General features: G+C 40.1%; 2 non-coding genes across 2 annotated transcripts; one reads left to right on the top strand and one right to left on the bottom strand.

Moving 5' to 3' along the window:
• The first annotated feature begins 2997 nt into the window (after positions 1–2997).
• On the top strand, positions 2998–3105 carry LOC130963801 (small nucleolar RNA R71). Its single transcript, XR_009079920.1, has one exon. It is a non-coding gene; the product is annotated as a small nucleolar RNA R71 (small nucleolar RNA).
• A 4083-nt stretch (positions 3106–7188) lies between these two features.
• Positions 7189–7295, bottom strand: LOC130964136 (small nucleolar RNA R71). Its single transcript, XR_009080244.1, has one exon. It is a non-coding gene; the product is annotated as a small nucleolar RNA R71 (small nucleolar RNA).
• Between the last annotated feature and the right edge of the window lie 16687 nt (positions 7296–23982).

Here is a 23982-nt window from a genome sequence, read left to right on the forward strand (position 1 = left end):
TGCTTTTTGTACTTAAATGATATATTTTCTTGATATTTTAATTTTATAAATCTTGTAGGAAATAAGAAGAAAAAGAAGCAAAGAAGCACAAAAAAAGAGAAAAAAAGAGCTTTGGGGTACACTTTGAAGTTGGGGTACATTATGGAGCCTTAGGCCACGCTTTTAAAAGCGTGGCCCATGACCAAATCAAGGAAGGAAGCAGCCAGCACGCACACGATCCTGCCCTTGCCAAGGGCAGGGCAGAATTGTGATGCAAAGTATGGTTGGAAGCAAGAATTTTCGCTAAGTTAAAATCTGGCCGCACACAGCATGACCATGCCTACTTCAAAGGGCTATAACTTGAGCTACAGACGTCCAATTGATGTGCTTCCAGTTGCGTTGGAAAGCTGACATTCAGAGCTTTCCAACGATATATAGCAATCCATATTTGGCGCACAATTGAGGCAGGAACGAGAGGCATCTTTAAGGGCCAAAAACAAGCGAAAATAAACAAAAATGCTTCCATCAAGGTTCGAAGAGGGAGACACACGGTCAAGGAAGTGGTGCGCGCACAAGACACACCAAGGCAACATTGCCCTGCCCTCCACAAGGGCAGGGCAGCATCCTAAGCACCAAGCAACAAATTTGGCGCACCAATTTCCCCCCCTGGCAGCACCAACGCACGCACGCCTCAACCTTGGCAGCACCAACTTTTCTGCCCTGCCCTTGGCACGGGCAGGGCAGCGTTTTGCAATCCTGGCAGCACCATGGCCGCACCAACTCGCATCAACACACACCAAGGCCGCACCAACCTCATGCACCAAGCTTCAATTTTCTGCCCTGCCCTCCACAAGGGCAGGGCAGCCTCCTGGAAGCTATTAATTTTGGGCCAAAAATTGAATTAAAAATCCAATTCAATTCATTTCTTCACCAAATCAAAAGCCCACCCAAATCCCAAAATCCAAGGATAGAAAGTGTATAAATAGGAGCTAGTTTGATGTAATTAGGGAGCTTATGCTTTGCTTTTGAATTTTGCACTTTCTTTGAGCTTTGAATTTTATTTTTTTTGCAACTTCTCTTGGTGACACCACCGAGAGTTCTGAGAATTGGGGAGGAGAATTGATCTCTCTTCTTCCTCATTCTTGCTTGGGTCTTTTTAATTTCCTTGTTTTGAGTTTTGGGTGTGATGAGTTGAGGAAATTCTGTCTCAACCTCCATTCCAAAATCTCTTTAATTCTGTTTCTGCATAATCAATTGAATTTCAATTTCCTTTACTGCTTCTTCTTTAAATTTCTGTCAATTGCTTTGTGAACTTGGATCTAGGAAGGTAAATTGGGTTTTAGGCTCTGCTACCTAAGCCCTTGAGTCCTGAGATCAGAATTCACTTGGGTTCTTCTGTGAACCTCTTCTGCATTTTATTTCCTTTCAGTCTGAATGCTTACTGTTTCTGAGTTAATTTTTGCCCTCTTAATTGTTGCAATTTACTTCTTCTTTGTTTAGATTCTGCAATCCCATTCCTCAATTCCCTTTTATATTCAAGTCATTTATCTTTCTTGCCATTTAAATTACTGCAATTTACATTTCTTGTCATTTAAGATTCTTGCAATTTACATTTCTTGCTCTTTAAGTTTCAATGCAATTTACTTTCTGCAACTTTAAATTCCCTGTCATTTATAATTCTGTCGGCTACACTTCATCCAAATTCACTTCAATGTTAGCTTGACTAAACTAATCACCCACTAAAGTTGCTTGATCCATCAATCCCTGTGGGATCGACCTCACTCATGTGAGTTATTATTACTTGATGCGACCCGGTACACTTGCCGGTTGGATTTGTGTGTTGGAAATTCATTTTTCCACAAAAACACCATCACCTATGGTACAAGGTATTGAAAACTTCCCAGGATCCTGCCTCTTTTGAGGCAATTTCTGCCTAGACAAGTCATCCAGTTCTTTGGTGAGCAAAGGGGGTTCATCCTCCCAAGTCTCATTTCCAAATAACTTGTCATTTAGCTTCACGATTGCTCCAAGGTATTTAGCAACTTGCTCTTCAGTGACATACTCATCCTCTTCAGAGGAAGAATACTCATCAGAGCTCATGAATGGCAGAATTAATTCCAATGGAATCTCTATGGTCTCATTTTGAGCCTCAGATTCCCATGGTTCCTCATTGGGGAACTCATTAGAAGCCAGTGGACGCCCAGTGAGGCCTTCCTCAGTGGCGTTCACTGCCTCTTCTTCCTCCCAGAATTCGGCCATATTGATGGCTTTGCACTCTCCTTTTGGATTTTCTTCAGTATTGCTTGGGAGAGTACTAGGAGGGAGTTCAGTGATTTTCTTGCTCAGCTGACCCACTTGTCCTTCCAAATTTCTGATGAAGGACCTTGCTTCAGTCATGAAACTTTGAGTGGTTTTGATTAGATCAGAGACCATGGTTGCTAAGTCAGAGTGGCTCTGCTTAGAACTCTCTGTCTATTGCTGAGAAGATGATGGAAAAGGCTTGCTATTGCTAAACCTATTTCTTCCACCATTATTGTTGTTGAAACCTTGTTGAGGTCTCTCTTGATTCTTCCATGAGAAATTTGGGTGATTTCTCCATGAAGAATTATAGGTGTTTCCATAGGCTTCTCCTAGGTAATTCACCTCTTCCATTGAAGGGTTCTCAGGATCATATGCTTCTTCTTCAGATGAAGCATCCTTAGTACTGCTTGGTGCATTTTTCATTCCAGACAGACTTTGAGAGATCAAATTGACTTGCTGAGTCAATATTTTATTCTGAGCCAGAATGGCATTCAGAGCATCAATCTCAAGAACTCCTTTCTTCTGATTAGTCCCATTGTTCACAGGATTCCTTTCAGAAGTGTACATGAATTGGTTATTTGCAACCATTTCAATTAGTTCTTGAGCTTCTGCAGGCGTCTTCTTCAGATGAAGAGATCCTCCAGCAGAGCTATCCAAAGACATTTTGGATAGTTCAGAGAGACCATCATAGAAAATACCTATGATGCTCCATTCAGAAAGCATGTCAGAAGGACACTTTCTGATTAATTGTTTGTATCTTTCCCAAGCTTCATAGAGGGATTCTCCATCCTTCTGTCTGAAGGTTTGGACTTCCACTCTAAGCTTACTCAATTTTTGAGGTGGAAAGAACTTTGCCAAGAAGGCATTGACTAGCTTTTCCCAAGAGTCCAGGCTTTCTTTAGGTTGAGAATTCAACCATATTCGAGCTCTGTCTCTTACAGCAATAGGGAATAGCATGAGCCTGTAGACTTCAGGGTCAACCCCATTAGTCTTGACAGTGTCACAGATTTGCAAGAACTCAGCTAAAAACTGATGAGGATCTTCCAGTGGAAGTCCATGGAACTTGCAATTCTGTTGCATTAGAGAAACTAATTGAGGCTTAAGCTCAAAGTTGTTTGCTCCAATGGCAGGGATAGAGATGCTTCTCCCATAGAAGTCGGGAGTAGGTGCAGTAAAGTCACCCAGCACCTTCCTTGCATTGTTGGCATTGTTGTTTTCGGCTGCCATGTGTTCTTCTTCTTTGAAGAATTCGGCCAGGTCCTCTAAAGAGAGTTGTGCTTTAGCTTCTCTTAGCTTTCGCTTCAAGGTCCTCTCAGGTTCAGGGTCAGCTTCAACAAGAATGCTTTTGTCTTTGCTCCTGCTCATAAGAAAGAGAAGGGAACAAGAAAATGTGGAATCCTCTATGTCACAGTATAGAGATTCCTTGAAGTGTCAGAGGAAAAGAAGAGTAGAAGACGGAAGTAGAAAATTCGAACTTATCAGAAGGAATGGAGTTCGAATTTTGCATTAAGGGATAGTGTTAGTCCATAAATAGAAGGATGTGAGGAGAAGTGAAGTAATTTTCGAAAATTAAGTGAAAGATTTTGAAAATATTTTTGAAAAACATTACTTAATTTTCGAAAATGAAAGTGGGAAAGAAATAAAATGATTTTTGAAAAAGATTCTGAAATTAGAAATCAAAAAGATTTGATTGAAAACTATTTTGAAAAAAATGAGGTTAAGAAGATATGATTGGTTTTAAAAAAAAAAAATGTGATTGAGAAGATATGATTTGAAAACAATTTTAAAAAGATTTGATTTTTTAAAAATTAGTAACTTGGCTATCAAGAAAAGATATGATTCAAACATTAAACCTTTCTCAACAGAAAAGGCAACATACTTGAAATGTTGAATCAAATCATTAATTGATAGCAAATATCTTTGAAAAAGGAAAGAAATTGATTTTGAAAACATTTGATTGAAAAGATTTGATTTGAAAAAGATTTGATTTTGAAAAACTTTGAAAACTTGAAAAAAAAATTGATTTGAAAACAAAATTCTCCCCCTTGTGCCATCCTGGCGTTAAACGCCCAGAATGGTGCACATTCTGGCGTTTAACGCCCAAAACTATACCCTTTTGGGCGTTAAACGCCCAACCAGGTACCCTGGCTGGCGTTTAAACGCCAGTCTGTCCTTCTTCACTGGGCGTTTTGAACGCCCAGCTTTTTCTGTGCAATTCCTCTGCTGTATGTTCTGAATCTTCAATTCTCTGTATTATTGACTTGAAAGGACACAAATTAAAAATATTTTTGGATTTTTAATAATGAAGAATAATCAAAATGCAACTGAAATCAAATAACAATGCATGCAAGACACCAAACTTAGCAGTTTGTATACCACTAATATGAGAATGCATATGAAACACACAAAATACTTCAAGTCAATAGAATTCAAAGATTAGAGCACGAAAATCATCAAGAATTACTTGAAGATCACTAAGACACATGAATGAATGCATGCAATTGACACCAAACTTAAGATGAGACACTAGACTCAAACAAGAAATTTTTGGATTTTATGATTTTTTTTTATTTTTTTGTGTTTTTCGAATATTAAGTGGGAAAAGATATCAAAATTCTTAATGAGAATTCCAGGAATCAGTGCAATGCTAGTCTAAGACTCCGGTCCAGGAATTAGACATGGCTTCACAGCCAGCCAAGCTTTCAAAGAAAGCTTCGGTCCAAAACACTAGACATGGCCAGAGGCCAGCCAAGCCTTAGCAGATCACTGCTCCAAAAGCAAGATTGATAAAGATCAACAAGCTCTTGTGATGATAAGTTGAAACCTCGGTCCAATGAGATTAGACATGGCTTCTCAGCCAGCCAGACTTCAACAAATCATCATGAAACTCTAGAATTCATCTTCAAGAATTTCGAAAAAAAATAAATGCCTAATCTAAGCAACAAGATTAACCTTCAGTTGTCCAAACTGAACAATCCCCGGCAACGGCGCCAAAAACTTGGTGTTGTTGCCGGATCAAAACTTGGCGCTGTTATTGCAAGGAACAAATGCGAAACCGTAGTTAGGACATTTAATTCCCCGGCAACGGCGCCAAAAACTTGGTGCGCGAAATTGTGAACAATACTTTTCACAACTCTCATAATCCCTGGTCATGAACTCCAAAAACTTGGTGGTTCAATTCCATGGCATTACACAACTTCGCACAACTAACCAGCAAGTGCACTGGGTCGTCCAAGTAATACCTTACGTGAGTAAGGGTCGATCCCACGGAGATTGTTAGTATGAAGCAAGCTATGGTCATCTTGTAAATCTTAGTCAGGCAGACTCAAATGGATATGGTGATGAACGAAAATAACATAAAAGATAAAGATAGAGATACTTATGTAATTCATTGGTAGGAACTTCAGATAAGTGCATGAAGATGCCTTCCCTTCTGTCTCTCTGCTTTCCTACTGTCTTCATCCAATCCTTCTTACTCCTTTCCATGGAAAGCTTGTGTAGGGTTTCACCGTTGTCAATGGCTACCTCCCATCCTCTCAGTGAAAACGATTGCATATGCTCTGTCACAGCACGCGGAATTCAGCTGTCGGTTCTCGGTCAGGCCGGAATAATATCCATTGATACTTTTGCGTCTGTCACTAACGCCCCGCCTGCTAGGAGTTTGAAGCACGTCACAGTCATTCAGTCATTGAATCCTACTCAGAATACCACAGACAAGGTTAGACCTTCCGGATTCTCTTGAATGCCGCCATCAGTTCTTGCCTATACCACGAAGACTCTGATCTCACGGAATGGTTGGCTCGTTTGTCAGGCGAGCACTCGGTTGTCAGGCGATCAACCATGCATCGTGCAATCAGGAATCCAAGAGATATTCACTAGAGCCTTGATTGCTTGTAGAACAGAAGTGGTTGTCAGTCACCTTGTTCATAGGTGAGAATGATGATGAGTGTCACGGATCATCACATTCATCAAGTTGAAGAACAAGTGATATCTTGGACAAAGAACAAGCGGAATTGAATAGAAGAACAATAGTAATTGCATTAATACTCGAGGTACAGCAGAGCTCCACACCTTAATCTATGGTGTGTAGAAACTCCACCGTTGAAAATACATAAGCATAAGGTCTAGGCATGGCCGAATGGCCAGCCTCCCAATGATCTAAGATAGCATAAAACACGAAGATAGCTACCGAGACCTCCTTAATACAATAGTAAAAGGTCCTACTTATAGAAAACTAGTAGCCTAGGGTGTACAGAGATGAGTAAATGACATAAAAATCCACTTCCGGGCCCACTTGGTGTGTGCTTGGGCTGAACAATGAAGCATTTTCGTGCAGAGACTCTTCTTGGAGTTAAACGCCAGCTTTTATGCCAGTTTGGGCGTTTAACTCCCATTTGGGTGCCAGTTCCAGCGTTTAACGCTGGGATTTCTTGAGGTGACTTTGAACGCCGGTTTGGGCCATCAAATCTTGGGCAAAGTATGGACTATCATATATTGCTGGAAAGCCCAGGATGTCTACTTTCCAAAGCCGTTGAGAGCGCGCCAATTGAGCTTCTGTAGCTCCAGAAAATCCACTTCGAGTGCAGGGAGGTCAGAATCCAACAGCATCTGCAGTCCTTTTTAGTCTCTGAATCAGATTTTTGCTCAGGTCCCTCAATTTCAGCCAGAAAATACCTGAAATCACAGAAAAACACACAAACTCATAGTAAAGTCCAGAAAAGTGAATTTTAGCTAAAAACTAATAAAAATATACTAAAAACTAACTAGATCATACCAAAAACATACTAAAAACAATGCCAAAAAGTATATAAATTATCCGCTCATCACTTCCCAAAGGAGAGCTTAACAAATTGGGAAGATGTGGTAAACAAGTTTTTGGCAAGATTTTACCCTCCTCAAAGGATCAACAGGCTGAGAGCTGAGGTGCAAACTTTCAGGCAACAAGATGGTGAGACTCTTTATGAAGCATGGGAGAGGTTCAAAGACCTAACAAGAAGATGCCCACCAGATATGTTCAATGAATGGGTTCAACTTCACATTTTCTATGAAGGTGTTTCCTATGAGTCAAAGAAGGCTGTGGATCATTCATCAGGAGGCTCTCTAAACAAGAAGGAAACCATTGAAGAAGCCATAGATGTCATTGAAATAGTTGCTGAGAATGACTACTTCTATGCCTCCGAAAGAAGTAACACCAGAGGAGTAATGGAGCTGAACCACATAGATGCATTGTTAGCTCAAAATAAGATGATCACCAAGAAGCTAGCAGATCTTACCAAGAAGGTGGAGGAAAACCAAGTTGCAGCAGCCATCACTTCATCATCAGCTCAAGAAGGAGCGAACATAGGAGAAGAAGGTGACTAGGAGCAAGCCAACTATGTTGGAAACTCACCTAGACAAGTCCATGATCCATACTCCAAAACTTACAACTCGGGATGGAGAAATCACCCCAACTTTGGATAGGGAAACTAACAAGACCAAGGGCAAGATCAGAGATGCCACAACCTCAACTCCAACAAAAATGTAACTCATCAACATACCTCACAGAGATCTTACCAACATCCATCTAACCAATCTTCTCAACCACCTAATCTCAACCCACCATCATTAACAGATGATAAGCTCTCAAAGATTGAGGCTCTACTTGAAAACTTATGCAGAGAAGTCCAAGACAACAAAGTGTTTAAGGAAGAAGTGCGAGCCAATATCAAGAACCAAGGAGAAAACATCAAGAGATTGGAGTCCCAAGTAGGGTATCTATCTCAACAAATTCCCAAACCCACTGATGGATTCCCCAGTGATACAGAGAAAAATCCAAAAGGAGAAACAAAGAAAGTGAGATGGGAAGAATGCAAAATGATAACCACAAGTGATGAGGGGAGTATGAATGGAGTAGAACACCTCTAAAATAACCAAAAGGAAAGCCAGGAGGAAGAAAGCTATACACCCCAACCTACATCCAAGGAAGAGCTGAAGAAGAAGGAGGTATTGAACCCATATGCACCTTTTCCCCGCAGACTTAAAGGTGGTGTAGCAGGGAAAATGTATTCAAGGTTCCTTGATATGTTTGCATCTCTTGATGTAAATATACCATTCATTAAAGCCCTCCAGCAAATGCCTTTCTACATCAAGTATATAAAGGAGCTACTAGCCAGAAAAAGTCCATTGAAGGGTGGACAAACAATAAAGATGAACAGGGATTGCAGTGCTCTCATTCGACCAGGGCCACCCATAAAGAAGGAGGATCCAGGGAGTTTCCACATTCCTTGTGCCATAGGAGAAACAATGATTGACAAAGGGCTTTGTGACTTGGGAGCAAGCATCAACTTAATGCCTCTCTCCCTCATGAAGAAGCTCCAAATCAATGAACTAACTCCTACTGATGTAATTATCAGATTGGCTGACAAAACTCAAAAACAAGCAATAAGAGTGGTTGAAAATGTGCTGGTGAAGGTTGGGAGCTACTATCTTCCCACAGATTTTGTTGTTCTGGAAATGGATGAGAATCCTATTTACCCCATCATTCTGGGAAGACCATTCCTAGCCACAGCCAGAGCACTCATAGATGTAGAGCGAGGAGAGCTAGTACTGAGAATATATGATGAGCAGCTCACTTTCAATGTTTTCAACCTCTCACAAGAAGCAAGTCAAGAAAACAAAGAATCAAGAGAAGAGCAGAATGAAGCACTGATGCAAGAAATAAGCAGTGAAGCACAAACAACACAATTGGAAATCCCATGGGTTGGAAAGCCACATATTCAGGAAGAACCACATTCAAAGGTGATCCAAAGGGAACCAGAACCACCAGAGTCATGCAGAGTCAACAACAAGAATCCCTTAGAGAAAGAATCTATAGAAAGCAAGAGAGCATCAAGAAATACGAAGAAGAAAGTCCCAAGGGGATGGAGAAATAAGAAAATTCCTACAGAAAATTTCTCGCCAGGTGATGAAGTGATCTCTACATACTTTCCATCTATACCACCTCACCTCCCCACTATTCCATCTTAGCTGCCTCCAGTGTACACCATCAACAAAATCTTGTCCTTAGAGCATATGGAGCTTGTCAACAAAGCCAATGGACATAAGTTCACTGCAAGAGGAGAAGACTTCAAGCACTATCAGCCACCTTGACAAGGACCAAACGTCAAGCTAATGACGCTAAAGAAGCGCTTCATGGGAGGCAACCCATGTTCTATACCCTCGCTCTTAAATCTCTAATAATAATAATAAAGCAAATTTCATGGAATTCTAAATCAATTTTGACAACTAATATAAAGCCCCTCTACATGCAACGTATAGTACATGATAAGTTTGGTGTTCAAAGCACACCAAGTGAGGTGAACACACCTTATAAGGAAAATTTATTCCCCAAACTTGTTGCACCATGTGGTCACAAACAAGTTTGGTGTACCAACGTGCATGCATGGAAGCTTAATGGTTGATTGATTTGCATTCATGGAAAGCATTTAGTCATGTAAAAACAAAAGAAAAAGAATTTTTTTTACTAGTTCACACTTTAAGGTTTCCCACAAAAAATTTTAAATAACCGATTGCACTTTTTCTTCGTATATAGGGAATCAAAAAGGACATTGATGGTACTTGATAGGACAATTGAGGAAGGGAGATTCGGCCACTACACCAAGGGAATTTCACACTTGTCTTCATGGGGAATGTCCTTGGAAGTGTCGCCATGCAACATTGGGAGTGGATAATTTTGAAGACCGAACCAAGACCCCCATAAAGGAGGTGATCCTTGTGCTCATTCAATCCCAAAACCCCAACCGTCCACTATCAAACAACACCATCAATCCACACCCTTCAATCAATTGCCATCTTTCTATATAAACCCCTTCACACAACCTCTCCATACACATTTCAAATTCTCACCCTTCCCACTCCCTTCTTTCGGGCATACACACATCATCATCCACCAAAGGCTTCACATACACCCTCCTAGCCATCTTGAGAATAGCCAACACATCAACAATCTTGCATGGAATCATCAAGCTCCAAGAGACAAAAGGGGAAGGAACCCATAGAGCATCCTCCTTTTGATGAAGGGCGATTTAGAACCTTTCATCATGCACTCCAGTATGGGTGGATGACTGATAAAGAAATCATTTATGAACTAGGCTTTCAAGTCACAAAAGCCGAGTGTCCAGAAATCACAAAGAAGGTGGAACAACGTCGATGGGAGCTCCTCATCGATCCGATCACAAGGGTGAATGCAACTCTAGTAAGAGAGTTCTATGCCAATGCAGTTAGATAAGACAAGGCGGATGACTCATACACAAGTTTTGTGAGAGGGGTCATGGTGGATTTTAGTCCCATGACTATCATGAGAGTGTTGAAATTGAGAAGCATACCCTTTGAAGAGGAGAGCTATCACTCAAGAATGGACAAAAACCCCAATTATGACCAGATTATACAGGATATATGTGTGCAAGGAGCAGATTGGGAAAGAGGCCCCAAGAGGAAGCCCAAATTTATAAAAAGAGGATATCTCCTCCCTAAGGCTAAAGGTTGATTCGAAATTGTAAGGAGATCCATCCTCCCAGCCGAAACAACTCAGAGGTAAACCTCAAGAGAGCAACGATGGTGCAATGTCTAATGAAGGGAAGATAGATGAAGGCTCATGAACTCATAGCCCAAGGCATTCGGAAGCTTGCTGAGAAGAGCAATTCTGGAGGAAAGTTGGGTTATCCCAACACTATTTTTCGTCTTTGCAAACTGGCTAGGGTGATATTTGAGGATGAAAACCCCGAGTGGATAAAGGTTGGTATGCCTAATCACTTATCATCGGATGCATGCTGCTGCAGCTCCACTACCTCCACGAAGGGTACGAAAGAGGCCAGCCCATCAAGCTGAAGAAGAACAACATCCATAGGAGCAAACCCCAGCCACCTTAAGCATGCACCAATTGCAAGAGGCTATTGATACCTTATCTAGGCAATGCATGGAAAATCAAGGGGCACAAAGGGAGTTTCAATTGCAATTAATAGACCGCCAAGAAGGATCACTCTCTAGATGGATGAATCAGCAAGAGGAATGGCAGAAACAATTGATGGACCAGCAAATCGAACAAGGAAGACAATGGAGTGAATCCTTCCACAACCTGAATCAGAAGCAAGATCAGCAACAAGAAGCCATCCAAAGGCTAACCAACATCCAAGCATATCAAGGTGCACACATCCATGAGATGCATCGGAAACAGAGAGAACAAGCAGATCTTTTCGATGAATACAGAGCATTTTCAGAAGGTGTCTACATGAGTGAGACTGGGTATCATGTGAATACCTAAGCCAGGCTTGGGTACCTAGTCGGACAACTGCCTGTTTTGCATCCTGGGATAACAAAATATGAAGATGTAAAGGATGAGTTAGCACGAGTGGAGCGCGAAAGGGTAGAACAAAGTCATGAATCAGTAAGGAAGGCACTAGAGGATTGGAAGATAGCCAGAATGAATCGGATGAGAGGAAGCACAAGCGGACAAAGTAAACTTAAAGAGGGCAAGGAAGCAGAAGAACATAAGCATGCCAACAAGTGAAAGGTGGTGAAGTTCCTTCTTAGTTTACCTTTTTCAAAGCTTTAAATAAGGAAAATCATGTATGAAATAGAACATGCTTCCATGAGTAGTTTAGGGCTTTCAATTCTGCATTTAAGTTTCGTTGCTTAGGTTAATGGTGCTAGCTTAATGTCTTGAGTGTTCACTTTCATATTTCTTACTGGTATGCTTGTCTCTTTAAGTTAATCAAAAAGAAAATGTTATGAAAAGAACAAGAGTGGAGTTATTTTGTGAAGTGCATTCTGAATGTTTGTAGTAGGATAATTAGTAAGCTAAGTTGGTTCACCAAATAAGAAAAGAAAGCAACTATTTATCCTGAGTCCTATGTTTGAGACACACCCTTTGAGACTAACTAAACAATAAGATCCCAATAAGAAAAGAGAAAGAGCAATAAAAGTGAAAAAGAAAGAAACACAATAGGAAACAATGCTAGGCACCAAGGGTTTCAAAATTGAGGCATGTGTCTGTGGTGTTTATGTACAAGGGATATACTTGGATGAATAAGCTCTTAGGGGTGCCTTATCACTTGGTAACTTGGATTAACTAATCCAGGATTATCAGCTGAAAGTCCACTATCAAGAGTAACCTTTGCTACAGAACACTTAGTAACCCAAAGAGGTGCTGGACACCAAGGTCTCAAGAAAGGAAAATAATAAACCATGTGCCTGTGGTGTGTATATATGAGGGAAAGAGACTTGAGGAAGTAGGTCCTTAGGGGTGTCTTAACACCTAGCACCTTAAACCAACTGGTTTGGGAGTGTTGGCTGAAAGCTTATCATAAAGAGTCGCCCTCTTACAAAGCACTTAGCAAACAGAAAAATAAACTTTGAAAAAAAAGAAGGAAGGATCAATAAGAAAGAAGTCTCAAAGGATGCAATCAAGAAAGTGACCAAGGAGTTGATAAAGGCTTGAAACCTAAAGGGGAGGAACCTAAGTTGCTATGCATGAAACCCCATAAACCAGGAATTCTACTTCTATTTTATCTTCTTGTTCTTTCATTTCATTCTTCTTATGCTTCAGTACTTGCTTAGGGACAAGCAAGCTTTAAGTTTGGTGTTGTGATGCCAGGGCATCTAGGCCAGTTTCACTAACCTTTTCTTTACTGTTTTAGGATAGTTTCATGCATTTTCTTAGTGAATAAGGCAAGTTTTGGATGAAAATACACTCACACCTTGATTCAAGCAACTATTGTGAACTTTGTATGATTTCATGAGAATTTTGTTAGAATTGCATGATAAATTGATGATGCCTAATCTCATGACTTTGGCTAGAGCTTTGATGCACTTTAATTGCTTGATGTTCCAGTTCCACTGGCAAGTGACAGGCTTTTCCATACACAAGCTGGTATGGAGAGGTCCCTATAGGAGTCTTGAATGCTGTTCTGTATGCTCACAGAGCATCATCCAAGCTTGTTGCCCAATCCTTTCTACGATTAATCACAGTCTGTTCCAGAATTATTTTAAGTTCTCTAATAGAGACTTCAGCTTGCTGATGAGCGGATAATTTATACGCTTTTTGGCATTGTTTTTAGGTAGTTTTTAGTAGGATCTAGCAACTTTTAGGGATGTTTTCATTAGTTTTTATGCTAAATTTACATTTCTGGACTTTAATATGAGTTTGTGTATTTTTCTGTGATTTCAGGTAATTTCTGGCTAAAATTGAGGGATCTGAGCAAAACTCTGATAAAAGGCTGACAAAGGACTGCTGATGATGTTGGATTCTGACCTCCCTGCACTCGAAATAGATTTTCTAGAGCTACAGAACTCCAAATGGCGCACTCTTAATGACGTTGGAAAGTAGACATCCAGAGCTTTCCAGCAATATATAATAGTCTATACCATATTCGTGATTAGATGACGAAAACTGGCGCTCAACTCCAGTTCCATGCTGCATTCTAGAGTCAAACGCCAGAAACACGTCACGAACCAGAGTTGAACGCCAAAAACATGTTACAACTTGGCATTCAACTCCAAAGAAGCCTCTGCACGTGTAAAGCTCAAGCTCAGCCTAAGCACACACCAAGTGGGTCCCAGAAGTGGATTTCTGCATCAATTACTTATTTCTGTAAACCCTAGTAGCTAGTTTAATATAAATAGAACTTTTTACTATTGTACTAGGATCTAGGTGTATGGATTTTACATCTTTGATCACATTTGGGGGCTAGCCATTCGGCCATGCCTGGACCACTATCACTTATGTATTTTCAACGGTGGAGTTTCTACACACCATAGATTAAGGGTGTGGAGCTCTGCTGTACCTTGAGTTTTAATGCAATTACTACTATTTTTTATTCAATTCAATTTATTCCTGTTCTAAGATATTTGTTGCACTTCACCATGATGAATGTGATGATCCGTGACACTCATCATCATTCTCACCTATGAACGCGTGACTGACAACCACCTCCGTTCTACCTTAGACCGAGCGCATATCTCTTGGATCCCTTAATCAGAATCTTCATGGTATAAGCTATAATTGATGGCGGGATTCATGAGAATCCGGAAAGTCTAAACCTTGTCTGTGGTATTCCGAGTAGGATTCAGGGATTGAATGACTGTGACGAGTAAAGAACTGAAGATTGATGGTTTAGAAGTTATAATAAATTCTCGTTGCAAGTATAGTTTCTAAACCAAGCAATCAACCTTTCTTACAAACGTTTTGGTTGTTACTAGTAACAAACCCCTAAATAAATTGATAACCAAAGTATTTAAACCTCGGGTCGTCTTCTCAAGGAATTGCAGGGAGGTATGTTCTTATTATTGGTTATGAAGATTGTAAATCGGGGTTTTAAAGATGAGGAACAAGTAATTTAAATGGCAGGTAAAATAAATAAATAACTGTAAAATAAACTTTTGGCAAGGTATGAGAAATTGGAAGTCCTATCCTAGTTATCCTTATCAATGATGATGAAAATTGAATCTTAATTCCACTTAGTTAACCTTTGCTAGTGCAAGGGAAGGTCAAGTGACTAATTAGTCTGATCTTCAAATCCTAGTTAATTCCTAGAAAAAGATTGGGATTATAGAAGTTTAAGCTAATTAGCAAAGATAGCGATTATCGATCACGTTGAGTCTAATAACTCCTGAGTTACTGATTTCTTAACCAAGACCAAAAGGGGAAAAGTAAATCTACTGGAATAAAAATGTCTTCGGATTGGAACAACAGTAACATAAATAAAAGAAAGTAATAATAAACTGAAATACCTCAAAATCATGAATTAATAAAGATATCAAATGTAACATGGGCAGTTATAGCCAAATAAAGAAGTTGAGTTGAACATAGAAATCCATAAACTAAATTGAGAAAACAAATAAAAGGAACATTGAACCTGTAATTGAAGAAGATGAAAATATTCCTAATTTCTAAAAATCCTAATCCTAAGACCTAAGAGAGAGGAGAGAACCTCCCTCACTAAAAACTACATCTAAACTACGAAAAGTGCTTTATGAAAAGCATGTTGAGTCTCTGCATGTTCCCTGACTTTAATATGTGTTTCTGGGCCGAAAATTGGGTTGAAATGCGGCCCAGAATCTCTGCCAGCAACTTTTGTAATTCTGCAGATTGCGCACGTCACGCGTCCGCGTCGTCCACGCGATCGCGTCACTTAGCGTTTTTCGTATCACACGTGCGCGTCGTCCATGCATTCGCGTCATTCGTGCAGATTCCAATTCGCGCGGTCGCGTCAGGCACGCGAACGCGTCACTCTGATTTCTTCCATTTTGCGCGATCGCGTGAGCCATGCGACCGCGTGACTTCTCTCTGGTCATCTCCTCAATTTCCTTGTGTTCCTTCCATTTTTGCATGCTTCCTCTTCATTCTTTACGCCATTCCTGCCCTATGAAGCCTGAAACACTTAACATACAAATCACGGCATCGAATGGTACGAAGGAGGATAAAAATATACAACAAAAAGGTCCTTAGGAAGCAAGTTATTAATCATAGGATATTTTTATGAAGGAATTGTAAATACATGGAAATCATATGAATAAGTGGGTGAAAAGCTTGATAAAACCACTCAATAAAACACAATATAAACCATAAAATAGTGGTTTATCAACCTCTCCACACTTAAACATTAGCATGTCCTCATGCTAAACTCAAGGAGACTAAATAAATGAGTAGGGAAAGGCAAGACTCATGCAATGCAACCTATGAATGTGAATGCAACTACATGCTAAAATGATTTTACCTACTTTGTAAAAAAATAAATAAATCTTTCAAGAGTAAATATGAACTGAATTTCACTAATTCAAATCACAAAATACAATATAAATAACTTGTAAGAAGAAGATAGCTCATGAAAGTAGGGAACATAGAATCAAGCATTGAACCCTCACTGGTAGTGTATGTCTCACTCTAGTCTCTCTAGTGTATAGGGTAATCACTCTATTCTTCTCTAATCATGCTTTCTAAACTTTGTTCTTTATCTAACCAATCAACAAATATTTACTGTATACATACAAACATCATGAGGTCTTTTTCAAGGTTGTAATGGGGCTAAGGTAAGGGTAAGGGTACATATATAAGGCTAAGTGAGCTAATAATTGAACCCTTGATTAGTCTAAGATGTCACCTAACATATACATAATCTATATAATCTAGAAATCTTGCCCAGCTGCCCAATTTTCCCACTTGTGTGTTACATATTCATGCACCAATTTTATTTTTGATTTTATCCCATGTGCATTGATTCTTTAATTTTTCTGCATTGGGGTAATTTTTGTTCCCTTATTTAATTACTTAATGAATTTCTTTTTTTTCTTTTTTTTTTGAAACATAAGAATAATATATCAATGCACATGGTGTTTTAATTATTTTGATTTCACATGAGCATGCTCCCAAATTTTAAATAATTTATTCACTTTAATACCTTTTTCCTATCATCCCATGTTCCCATAAATTTCCCCACACTTAGTTGATACACAATTTCTATCCTAGGCTAACCAAGGATTCAACTTGGGATTTTTAATTTATTTTTCTGCTTAAGGCTAGTAATATGGTTATAAAACAAAAGGAGATTAAAGAGCTCAAGGTGGCTAACAAGGGTGACATAAAAGGGTAGGCTTTATTTGGGATAAGTGAGTTAATAATCAAATATGGCCTCAATCATATGCAAGCATGTAGATACACTAAATAATGGACATATAGAATGGAACAAAGCAAAGATTGCAGTTATAGAGAAGAAAACACACAAGAACAAAATATTTATGGTTAAATAATGTAACCATGTAAATAAGCTCAAATCTCACAGGTTGTGTGTTCTTTGGCTCAAAAATCATGTTCCAAATACAACTTCAAACAAATTTAACACATAGAAAATTTTAATTTTTAATTTAAATTAGTGAAATATTATAAAATAAAGTCTTGAAAAGAAATTTATTACTTCAACCAAGCGGTAACATATGCAAATGCAACAACTAACAAGGAAAATAAACCATTGGTGTTGAGATAGAAGAGTAACTAACCCATGGAGATCAGTATCGACCTCCCCACACTTAAAGATTGCACCGTCCTCGGTGCATGCTAAGATGTGCAGGTGGACGGGTTGCTTCAACTGATGCTTTTCTCCAAAGATTGAGCGGATGAGCTTGTTTGTCTCCCCAGTAAGAAGCTTTTCCTCTCTCTTTGTGGTGGCCATCCTGAAAGAAGAGGGAAAAGAAGAAAAAGTAACCCAAAAATAAAAATAAGAATATAAATAAAGTCTGGGTGGGTTAATGCCAAATAATGGGGGTCTCAATTACATAGTAGCTACAACATGCAAGTGAGAAAATAGTAGAGACACATGGCATATCAATAATGTAAAAATTTAAAAAAATGAGGGAAGAGAGTGTGGGTAAGGAGAGATAATATAAATTCATGTCAATGTAAAAGTGATACATGTATAAAAGATTGGCATTGATATAAATAATATTACCTAACCAGAATAAACAAGTCACTAAGCACCCAAAATAATTCAAGAGAAGATGCAACAGTTAAATAAGAAAATTCAACACCAAAGGAAAAATAATGAATTTAGAAAAGAAGGAAAAATATACACTAAATTAAAATGCAATGAATGGAATATGCAAATAAATAAAATGAAAGATAAGAAGAATGAGAAGGGAAGGAAGGGAAGAAAGAAGTAAGGAAGAAAGGAGGAAGGAAAAATTAGGATTGGGGAGGAAAAGATAAGATATTTTGGCAATTTAGGATAAGCTGTGCGGCGCAAGCGTGGAGGACGCGGTCGCGCGACTTGCGCTTAAATTAATCGACGCAGTCGCGTCGGTCACGCGGACGCGTGACGCATTTTGTGCTACTGGCGCGAGGGCAGCCTCGCGTTCGCACAACTCTCTGTTCAAAATTCATTATTGCCAAATTCCAGGGTGACGCGGTCGCGTGGACGACGCGATTGCGTGAGTGGCCATTATAGGGATATGACGCGGACGCGTCATCCATGCGTCCGCGTGGTAAGGCTTGCGTGTTCAGCACCACTCCAACACAACTTTCGGTCGTGCACCCTTTCTTACGTCGAATTTCAGGTCACGCGTTCGCGTGGGTGACGCGAACGCGTGGGAGGCATTTTTCCCACATGACGCGGACGCGTCAGCGACGCGGTCACGTGGATCAATTTGTGCCAAAGGCACGCCTCCAGCCACGCTCTCGGTGGCTCTCTGTTCACTTTTCTTTTCTCCCCAATGTACCTGCGACGCGGACGCATCAGCGACACTGTCGTGTCGCGTGCGAATTTTTTTTATAATGCAGTATGCAGAATGCAATGCTTAATATGAATGCTATGCAGGTATGCATGATTACAGGTTCAATCAAAACTCAAAAACAAACGAAACAGACTAGAATTAAAACTGAAAGAGGAATGATAATACCATGGTGGGTTGTCTCCCACCTAGCACTTTTAGTTAAAGTCCTTAAGTTGGACATTCTGGTGAGCTCCTTGTTATGATGGCTTGTGCTTGTACTGATCCAGGAATCTCCACCAGTGTTTGGACTGCCAACATCCTCCAGGGTCCCAAACAAGGTACGTAAAGCCCTTAGGTGAGTTCAAACAGGCTTGTAGGCTCCTGGAGTGTTGAATGGTAGAATAGATTTCAGGATCCCAAATTTTACTTTTACACCCGTCTTTGTCTTGGTCTGCATTTTTCCAGTCGGGTGATGAGTAATCCGAATTCTCACAGCAGTGACCAAGCAGCGTCCGAAATCCTTCTAATTGAGCTTGACACCAATTCTTGCACCTCAAATTGAAGTGTGAAACCTTAGTGAATCTTGCATACCAGCTCTGAGTGCGAGTCATTTCCCGTTTGCTTTTAAATCCGTAAAGAGCTCTAAGCTGGCCATCTGTTTCAAGTAAACCATATTCAAGTGGAAAAGTAAAAATAAAAGCTAAGGATTTTACCCACTTGAGGTTTGTATTGGGTGGTAGTGGCCTTGGGATGGTGTTTCCAGTGGTTCTGCAAGCTCTACTCCCTTGTGGTCTTCTGTGAATTCCTCCACTTCGTTGCAAACTTTTTCCATTCCAGCCATGCCCTGGTCAAAGTCTTCCATATCTTCCTCATCACGTGAGTCATAATTAGGAGGTTGAGAAAAGTTGACCTCTGCATCATCTTCGTATTCACTTGGGGAAGATTCTTCTGTCTCAAAGAATTCACTTCCGGATGCAAGTTCATTACTAGGAGGACTTGATTGGTGACTATCATCATCAAGAAAATATGCGTCTTGGGTTACTCCGTCCAATTCTTCATAAGATACTTGCATTGGAGGTGGTGCACTATCCTCCTTAGCATCAATTGTAACGTCTTCGACGGAATTCTCTACAACTCTGGATTCCTGCGGAGGTTCAGCATCTCCTAAATCTTCAACCAACTCTTCTTCTTCTACAATGACAGCGTCCTCTACTTGTTCCAGTACGAAGTTATGCTATATGCTATCCATTGGAGTTTCTAGTAGCTTCTTTGTGCTGCGTTCTTCATTGGATTCTCCACATGAAGCCATGGGAGTTTGTTGAGGGGCTGAACGTCTGGAAGATAATTGATTTATTGCTTGCTCCAGTTGATGAAGGGTTGCATTAAATTGGTTTACTGCTTCTTCGAAGTGAACCTGTAATTCTTGGCTTGATGGATATGGACATGGTGCATAGGGGGGTGGTGGTTCTTGGGAGTAATTGGATTGGCATTGGGGTGGATAAGGATCATATGGTGGCAAATGGTGAAAAGAAACTTGTGAGTATGGTGGGTTAAGGTTATGTTGAAAGGAGGGTCTCTGAGCATAGGGTGTGGTGGTGCACGAAATTGTGATTCATTCTTTTCACAACTCAACCAGTCCCCGGTAATGGCTCCAAATACTTGGTGCTCAATACCATGGTCTAAACATAATTTCACAACTTCGCACAACTAACCAGCAAGTGCACTGGGTCGTCCAAGTAATAAACCTTACGCGAGTAAGGGTCGATCCCACGGAGATTGTTGGTATGAAGCAAGCTATGGTCACCTTGTAAATCTCAGTCAGGCAGATTCAAATGGTTATGGATGATTTATGAATAAAACATAAAACAAGGATAGAGATACTTATGTAATTCATTGGTGAGAATTTCAGATAAGCGTATGGAGATGCTTTGTCCCTTCCGTCTCTCTGCTTTCCTACTGTCTTCATCCAATCCTTCTTACTCCTTTCCATGGCAAGCTGTATGTTGGGCATCACCGTTGTCAGTGGCTACAGTCCCGTCCTCTCAGTGAAAATGTTCAACGCACCCTGTCACGGCACGGCTAATCATCTGTCGGTTCTCAATCAGGTTGGAATAGAATCCAGTGATTCTTTTGCGTCTGTCACTAACGCCCAGCCTTCAGGAGTTTGAAGCTCGTCACAGTCATTCAATCATTGAATCCTATTCAGAATACCACAGACAAGGTTTAGACCTTCCGGATTCTCTTGAATGCCGCCATCAATTCTAGCTTATACCACGAAGATTCTGGTTAAGGAATCCAAGAGATAAACATTCAAGCCTCGTTTGCTTGTAGAACGGGAGTGGTTGTCAGGCACGCGTTCATAAGTGAGAATGATGATGAGCGTCACATAATCATCACATTCATCATGTTCTTGGGTACAAATGGATATCTTAGAACAAGAATAAGCTGAATTGAATAGAAGAACAATAGTAATTGCATTAATACTCGAGGTACAGCAGAGCTCCACACCTTAATCTATGGTGTGTAGAAACTCCACCGTTGAAAATACATAAGAACAAGGTCTAGGCATGGCCGTGAGGCCAGCCCCCAAAACGTGATCAAAATACTCCAGATGATCAAGGATCCAAAGATTCAAAGATCTAAAGATGAAAATACAATAGTAAAAGGTCCTATTTGTAGAGAACTAGTAGCCTAGGGTTTACAGAAATGAGTAAATGACATAAAAATTCACTTCCGGGCCCACTTGGTGTGTGCTTGGGCTGAGCATTGAAGCTTCTATGTGTAGAGACTTTTCTTAGAGTTAAACGCCAGCTTTTGTGCCAGTTTGGGCGTTTAACTCCCATTCTTGTGCCAGTTCTGGCGTTTAACGCCGAGCAGTTTTGAGCTAATTTGGAACGCCGGTTTGGGCCATCAAATCTCGGGCAAAGTATGGACTATTATACATTGCTGGAAAGCCCAGGATGTTTACTTTCCAACGCCGTTAAGAGCACGCCAATTGAGCTTCTGTAGCTCCAGAAAATCCACTTCGAGTGCACGGAGGTCAGAATCCAACAGCATCTGCAGTCCTTCTCAGTCTCTGAATCAGATTTTTGCTCAGGTCTCTCAATTTCAGCCAGAAAATACCTGAAATCACAGAAAAATACACAAACTCATAGTAAAGTCCAAAAAAGTGAATTTTAACTAAAAACTAATAAAAATATACTAAAAACTAACTAAAACATACTAAAACATACTAAAAACAATGCCAAAAAGCGTATAAATTATCCGCTCATCACAACACCAAACTTAATTTGTTGCTTGTCCCCAAGCAATTGAAAACCGAATAAGATAAAAAGAAGAGAATATGCAATGAATTCCAAAAACATCTATGAAGATCAGTATTAATTAGATGAGCGGGGCTTTTAGCTTTTTGCCTCTGAACAGTTTTGGCATCTCACTTTATCCTTTGAAATTCAGAATGATTGGCTTCTATAGGAACTCAGAATCCAGATAGTGTTATTGATTCTCCTAGTTAAGTATGATGATTCTTGAACACAGCTATTTTATGAGTCTTGGCCGTGGCCCAAAGCACTCTGTCTTCCAGTATTACCACCGGATACATACATGCCACAAACACATAATTGGGTGAACCTTTTCAGATTGTGACTCAGCTTTGCTAGAGTCCCCAATTAGAGGTGTCCAGGGTTCTTAAGCACACTCTTTTTGCCTTGGATCACAACTTTATTATTATTTTTTTTCTTTTTCTCTTTTTTTCGTTTTTTTTTGTATTCACTGCTTTTTCTTGCTTCAAGAATCATTTTTATGATTTTTCAGATCCTCAGTAACATGTCTCCTTTTTCATCATTCTTTCAAGAGCCAATCATTCATGAACAACAAATTCAAAAGACATATGCACTGTTTAAGCATACATTCAGAAAACAAAAGTATTGCCACCACATCAAAATAATTAATCTGTTATAAAATTCAAAATTCATGCAATTCTTCTCTTTTTCAATTAAGAACATTTTTCATTTAAGAAAGGTGATGGATTCATAGGACATTCATAACTTTAAGGCATAGACACTAAGACACTAATGATCATGAGATACAAACATAGATAAACATAAGCATGAAAATTCGAAAAACAGGAAAATAAAGAACAAGGAAATTAAAGAACGGGTCCACCTTAGTGATGGCGGCTTGTTCTTCCTCTTGAAGATCTTATGGAGTGCTTGAGCTCCTCAATATCTCTTCCTTGCCTCTGTTGCTCCTCTCTCATGATTCTTTGATCTTCTCTAATTTCATGGAGGAGGATGGAATGTTCTTGGTGCTCCACCCTTAGTTGTCCCATGTTGGAACTCAATTCTCCTAGGGAGGTGTTGATTTGCTCCTAATAGTTTTGTGGAGGAAAGTGCATCCCTTGAGGCATCTCAGGGATTTCATGATGAGTGGGATCTCTTGTTTGCTCCATCCTTTTCTTAGTGATGGGCTTGTTCTCATCAATGGGGATGTCTCCCTCTATGTCAACTCCAACTGAATAACAGAGGTGACAAATGAGATGAGGAAAGGCTAACCTTGCCAAGGTAGAGGACTTGTCCGCCACCTTATAAAGTTCTTGGGCTATAACCTCATGAACTTCTACTTCTTCTCCAATCATGATGCTATGGATCATGATGGCCTAGTCTATAGTAACTTCGGACCGGTTGCTAGTGGGAATGATTGAGTATTGGATAAACTCCAACCATCCCCTAGCCACGGGCTTGAGGTCATGCCTTCTCAGTTGAATCGGCTTCCCTCTTGAATCTCTCTTCCATTGGGTGCCCTCTTCACAGATGTCTATGAGGACTTGGTCCAACCTTTGATCAAAGTTGACCCTTCTAGTGTAAGGGTGTTCATCTCCTTGCATCATGGGCAAGTTGAATGCCAACCTTACATTTTCCGGACTAAAATCTAAGTATTTTCCCCGAACCATTGTAAGCCAATTCTTTGGGTCCGGGTTCACACTTTGATCATGGTTCTTGGTGATCCATGCATTGGCATAGAACTCTTGAACCATTAAGATTCCGACTTGTTGAATGGGGTTCGTAAGAACTTCCCAACCTCTTCTTCGAATCTCATGTCGGATATCCGGATATTCACTCTTTTTGAGTTTAAAAGGGACCTCAGGGATCACCTTCTTCAAGGCCACAACTTTATAGAAGTGGTCTTGATGCACCCTTGAGATAAATCTCTCCATCTCCCATGACTCAGAGGTAAAAGCTTTTGCCTTCCCTTTCCTCTTTCTAGAGGTTTCTTCAGCCTTGGATGCCATAAATGGTTATGGAAAAACAAAAAGCAATGCTTTTACCACACCAAACTTAAAAGGTTTGCTCGTCCTCGAGCAAAAGAAGAAAGAAGAGAGTAGAAGGAGAAGAAATAGAGGAGATGAAGATGGCTTTGTGGTTCGGCCAAAGGGGGAGAAGTAGTGTTTAGGGTGTGTGAAAATGA

This window comes from Arachis stenosperma, chromosome 2 (assembly GCF_014773155.1).
Source record: "Arachis stenosperma cultivar V10309 chromosome 2, arast.V10309.gnm1.PFL2, whole genome shotgun sequence".
NCBI lineage: Eukaryota > Viridiplantae > Streptophyta > Magnoliopsida > Fabales > Fabaceae > Arachis > Arachis stenosperma.